The sequence below is a fragment of the Triticum aestivum genome, chromosome 4B (genome assembly GCF_018294505.1).
Source record: "Triticum aestivum cultivar Chinese Spring chromosome 4B, IWGSC CS RefSeq v2.1, whole genome shotgun sequence".
In the NCBI taxonomy this organism is placed as follows: domain Eukaryota; kingdom Viridiplantae; phylum Streptophyta; class Magnoliopsida; order Poales; family Poaceae; genus Triticum; species Triticum aestivum.
In genome coordinates, this window is record NC_057804.1 from 473,982,741 (window position 1) to 473,988,740 (window position 6,000).

The following is a 6,000-nucleotide window of genomic DNA, read 5'->3' on the forward strand; positions in this document are numbered from 1 at the left end:
GCTTCTATGGTTACCACTCAAGTTGAACAAGTACTTAAAGTTCAAAGTGATATGCTCGATGAATTAAACAATAAACATGATTTTTCTGTCAGAGTGGCTACTAGAACTAGTAGAATGACTCAGGAACCTTTGTATCCTGAAGGCCACCCTAAGAGAATTGAGCAGGATTCTCAAACAAATAATTTAGATGCACCTAGTCCTTCCAAATAGAAGAAAAAGAAAATTGATAGGACTTTGCATGCTTTTAGTGACCCTATTGTAGACACACCCGAGAACCCCAATGATATTTCTATTTCTGATGCTGAAACACAATCTGGTGATGAACATGAACCTAGTGATAATGTTAATGATAAAGTTCATGTTGATGCTCAACCTAGCAATAATAATGATGTAGAGATTGAACCTGATGTTGATCTTGATAACCCACAATCAAAGAATCAACATTATGATAAGAGAGACTTTGTTGCTAGGAAGAACGGTAAAGAAAGAGAACCATGGGTTCAGAAACCCATGCCTTTTCCTCCTAACCCATCCAAGAAAAAGGATGATGAGGATTTTTAGCGCTTTGCTGAAATGATTAGACCTATCTTCTTACGTATGTGCTTAACTGATATGCTTAAAGTAAATCCTTATGCTAAATATATGAAGGATATCATTACAAATAAAAGAAAGATACCGGAAGCTGAAATTCCCACCATGCTTGCTAATTATACTTTTAAAGGTGGAATACCAAAGAAACTTGGAGATCTAGGAGTACCAACTATACCATGCTCCATTAAAAAAACTATGTTAAAACTACTTTATGTGATCTTGGAGCCGGTGTTAGTGTTATGCCTCTCTCTTTATATCGTAGACTTGAATTGAATAAGTTGACACCTACTGAAATATCTTTGCAATGGCTGATAAATCAACTGCTATACATGTCGGTATTTGTGAGGATGTGCCTGTTGTGGTTGCAAACGTCACTATCTTAACAGACTTTGTTATTCTTGATATTCCCGAGGACGATAGTATGTCGATCATCCTTGGTAGACCCTTTTTGAATACTGCAGGGGCTGTTATTGATTGCAAAAAAGGCAATGTCACTTTTCATGTTAATGGTAATGAGCGTATGGTACACTTTTCGAGGAAACAACCTCAAGTTCGTAGCATTAATTCTATTGGAAAAGTTCCAACTATCATTATTGGAGGTTTTGAATTTCCTCTTCCTACTGTCAAGAAAAAATATATGATATTCTTATTATACGGGATGTTCATATCCTGGTTGAGGTAACCTAGTGTTATTCAAAATTTCTCTGGTTCCTTGTTATTCGGAATGAGTTTATTAACAAGACATGATCAACCTTGTTAGTGGATTCCTTTTGATGATCATGAGATGGATGAAACTAGAAGGCACAACCTTCTGTACCCTCTTTTTACTTTCTGTTATTTAGAATAAATAAAGCAAAAAGTAGTATTATCTGTTTTTTTCTGAATTATCCATGCAATAAAAAATATCCTGACAATAAAAGTTCTCCAAATGCCTTGCAAATTTAGTATGATTTTTATGGAATATTTGAGGATTTTAGGCACTGAGAACACAACAGGGGGGCAAGCACCTGGCCACGAGGGTCCAGGGCGCGCCCACTCTTACTGGGCGCGCCCCCTGCCTCATGGGCCCATGGTGACCCCTCCACTTATTCCTGCACCCACACACTCCATCTTCCTGCCAAAAAAATCCCCATCCAGCTCAAGCACGAGTTCTAGCTCATTTTGGTGTGATTTTCGATCTCCTTGCTCAAAGCTCCATTCACAAAACTGCTTTGGGATATTGTTCCTTGGTATGTGACTCCTCCAATGGTCCAATTAGTTTTTGTTCTAGTGCTTTATTCATTGCAATTTTTTGCTGCATAGGTGACCCTGTGCTTGAGCTTGCATGTCAAATTTATGAGGTCCCAAGTAATTCTAATGCATGATATAAGCTCTAGGCACTTGTGGGGGTAGTTGCTATCAATCTTGTTTAGTTTGATTCACTTTTATTTTGAAGTTACTAAAAATTTTAGAGGAAGAAATATGTCTAGGAAAATGTACCAAGGTGGTTCCTCAACAAAGAGAGGACCCATGCGTGCTATGCGTGAGCAAGACGATGAACCACCAAGGGAAGCTGATGTGTGGTGTAACATCCCAAATTTTCAATTTGGAATGTTATACATAGATCATCATTGCATATCATATTTTTGTTGCATCATTGGCTCGATCCTAGAAATTCTATGCAACTCAAGGACCCATAGAGAGAGTTGGGATTTCGTTATTTTCTTATTTGAGTTTTTCTCAAATTTTGAAAATAGGATCATTGATTTTATTTATTTTATCTTCAATTATTTCTACTACCAAAAATTCAGAGAGGGAATAAAATGACTTTCCCAAAATAAAGAAATAATGAAGATTTAATAAAAAAATCAAATAAGATTTATTTTGGGAGTTTTACGCCTTTTATTTGAATTTAGGAAAAATGTGCGTTTTTCAAAATTGCATTTAGGCCCCAAATAAATGTTCATCTTGTCCGGCTTGATTTTAGAAGGCGGGGAAATTTATTTCGGGATTTTTGGAGTCCGTTTAGTATTTCTTTTTATTTTTTTATGCGCGGAATTTAAAAAAATCGCGAACCGCCTTTGGGCCGTGCCCGAGCGGGACTCTGCCGGGGGCGCCTTTAAATAGCGCCGCCCCGAGCCCCCCCAGGCCCAGCCGCCCCACCCCGCCAGCCCGCAGCCGCCGCCGGCCCACCCGCGCCGAAACCCTAACCCTAGCCGCCTCGAGCCCCGCGCCGCCGCCAGCCGCCGCCGCCGCCGCCGACCTCGCCGGAGCTGCCGCCACCGCCAGCCGACCCCGCCGCCCGAGGTTAGCCGCCACCTCGATTCGCGTGTCACCGGTTTTTTTTATAAAAACCGAGCGGGTTTTTCTTCAGTTTATTTTTATTTTTTAGGTTTTTCGTTAGATCGGTTTTATTTTCGGTTCGGTTAATTAGCGAGCGTTCGCTCGTTCGTTCATTTTAACGAACGTACTCGTCAGATCTGTTTAGTTAGTGAACGTTCGTTCGTCAGCCTGTTCGTCGTTTTTCTTTTTCTCGGATTTAATCCGTGATTTTTCTAATCACGATTCCTGATCCGATTTTCGTTTTAGTATAACTTTTCGCTCGTTTATCGGAATCAGGCGATTCAAGCGCCTAGAGTTTCGTCTCGAAACCCTCTTTCTAAATAATCAACTTAAACAAGTTTTTGCTTCTATAAAATTTGACTTAGATCCAGATTAGTAAAACGAAGCTGTTTTTTTTCGCCGTTTGACTTTCGTTGCTTTGTTTGATTTGGTTCTTTTTGCAAACCGGAGTTCTTAAGTTGAACATTCTGGTTAGATCTTTTATTCGAGTTTTACCAGTGCATTAGATGAGTACTTATTGTATGTTTGTTTGTTTGTTTGTCTGCGATAGAATACCCGGAGTGCGCCGCCTGTTACTTCGAGTCTCTAGGTTTTGCGGATCATCAGCAAGGCAAGTAACACTTTGATCATACCTTTCTACTACCCAGTTTTTATGCATTAGATCAATCCTCAAAACCATTGCATGATTAGGATCTAATTAAATTGTGGGATGGGAAGTAGTTGAGGTAGTACCTATTACCTGTTTTGTTATCAAACCCTTGGGAGTTACTTCTACGTTTGCTTATTATGCCATGCTATGCTAGTAGACGTGGATTGGGTGAGTGTATCCATGACAGATGTGAGATTGTTATTTAATGGTTTATTTAAGGTGGCAACTTAAACACACATCTGGGTGGATTGAGGCACCTGGTTTCTATCAGGACTTGCCTGTATTTCTTCGGACCGCCACCCAGGCTCAAAGGGATCATGAGATTATTCAAACTAGAAACTTACGTGTGCAGCCACAAGCCATTATGGGCTCTGGCATAGTTGACTAAGTTGTGCGAACTCTTACAGGTAGACTAGCAGATGTAGGGGAAAGTAGGTGTACCGGTCTACCCACATGTAAGGTGCTAGCGCTTCCGAAAGACTATGTCTCGGTCATCCGTTTCTCAAACACCATGTAGTGCGAGGAATCCAACGGAGGCGATCGAGTCTTGTGGGGAAAAGTGCGCAAACCTCTGCAGAGTGTATAAACTAATCATGGTTAGCCGTGTCCCCGGTTATGGACGTTTTGAGTATCTAGTACCTAGATATCATGTGAATCTCATCATGTTACTCTAATCTAATATTGTTGGGTTTAATGAGTATTTTTAATTGGGATTGAGAATGCTGTCAACCATTCTCAATGTTTAACAACCACCATGATAGTTAAATAAATTTATTCCTTTGTAGTAGGGAAAAATTTGCTTTATGCAAAACTGTAACCATAGAGCTTTTACACCAGCCAAATTGCATGTAGTGTAGCTTATTCCATTGTTATTCTCTATGTGTTACATTGCCAGCATATTCCATGTGCTGACCCGTTTTCGGGCTGCAACGTTTCATGTTGCAGACTTTTCAGACGACGAGTAAGGTGCTTTTAGGTCGTGGTTCTATACTCAGTGATGCCGTTGGAGTTGATGGACTCGCTTATCTTCCAAGTCTTCCGCTGTTATCGTTTTTAGATGGCCTTAAGCCATATATATTTTAATAAGTTCTCTTTTGAGACATTCGATGTAATAAGTGTGTGATTGCTACTCTGTTATAAATCCTCCAAGTACTGTGTGGTGTCAGCATTACTGATCCAGGGATGACACTGAGCACAGAGATCAGACTGGTTGAGGTCTGGTCGCTACAAGGTGGTATCAGAGCACACGCTGACTGTAGGACACGGCCACTAAGCTAAAGCCCTAGATCACTACTCTTTCTTTCCCTTTCTGACTCCTCATCTTTTCTATTCTTTAGGATGGCGGATGCAAGGATCAAGTTCGCACAACCAGATGAGAATTCACCTTTTGGATGTCACTTGAAGGAAGCCACTAGATACCTGAACATAGGAGTACCAAGCTTCACCGGGACTTTCAACGCCACTTTACCCGAAGAGGAGCGCTGGAGGATTCAAGTCTACATTCCAGGAAGGACATTTGCACCAGTCACGGAGCCAATAGAGTTTACCTTTGATGTACCAACATGGAGCCTAGGAAAAAGCATGGCAGCTCACATCGCCATGGGACGAATTGGAGAAGTTTACCACAACGACCTCAAGAATACTATCTACCAGATTTGTGGGCGCCGAGATGAGCATTGGGAGATGATCACCACCAGGAAGGACAGATCAATCGCAGCTTATATTCAGGAGTTAAACCAACACATCCGACGCCAGGAGAATCAGATGTGCGCAGATATGGAGGAACTACAGAAGGCTATGACCAGGATCAAGGAGCTAGAAGCAGAACTCAAGGCTACACGTAAAGACTATATGGAAGAAATCGTCGCTCTAGTAAGACAGAACGGTGACCTTAAGGAGAAGATTGGAGTATTCATGGGAGGATCAGCACCCAGAGAGGAAGAGGATGAACCTACTTGCCCAGATAATTATATCATCATCGACGACACCGACTCGGATCCCGACGACAGCGATGATGACTATGTTGATGAAGCTGGAGCAGATATCATGGAATCTTCATCGGAGCAGTTTTTCTAGTTGACCACCATAACAGTAGTAGAATTTTCCACCATTTAATTAGTTTTAGTCCAAGCACTTTTGTAACGATAGTTAGACCGTTGTATGCCCTTGTTTGAATTGATTGGAATGATATTGTGTGTTTTGTCTCATGTGCATATGGGTAGTGTTATCTCACTAGACCTCATTCTATTCTTAACTCTCCCCTTTAAACCCTCAGATGCCTCCGAGACGCGACCCCGAGTTTGTTTTTCCGCCAGAGATCACTCAGTTGATTCAGCAGCAGAATACCTTGATTCAAACATTGGTACAGAACCAAGGCAACAACAACAACAACCCACCACCACCACCACCTGTTGACCATCTGGCACGTTTCTTAAGGT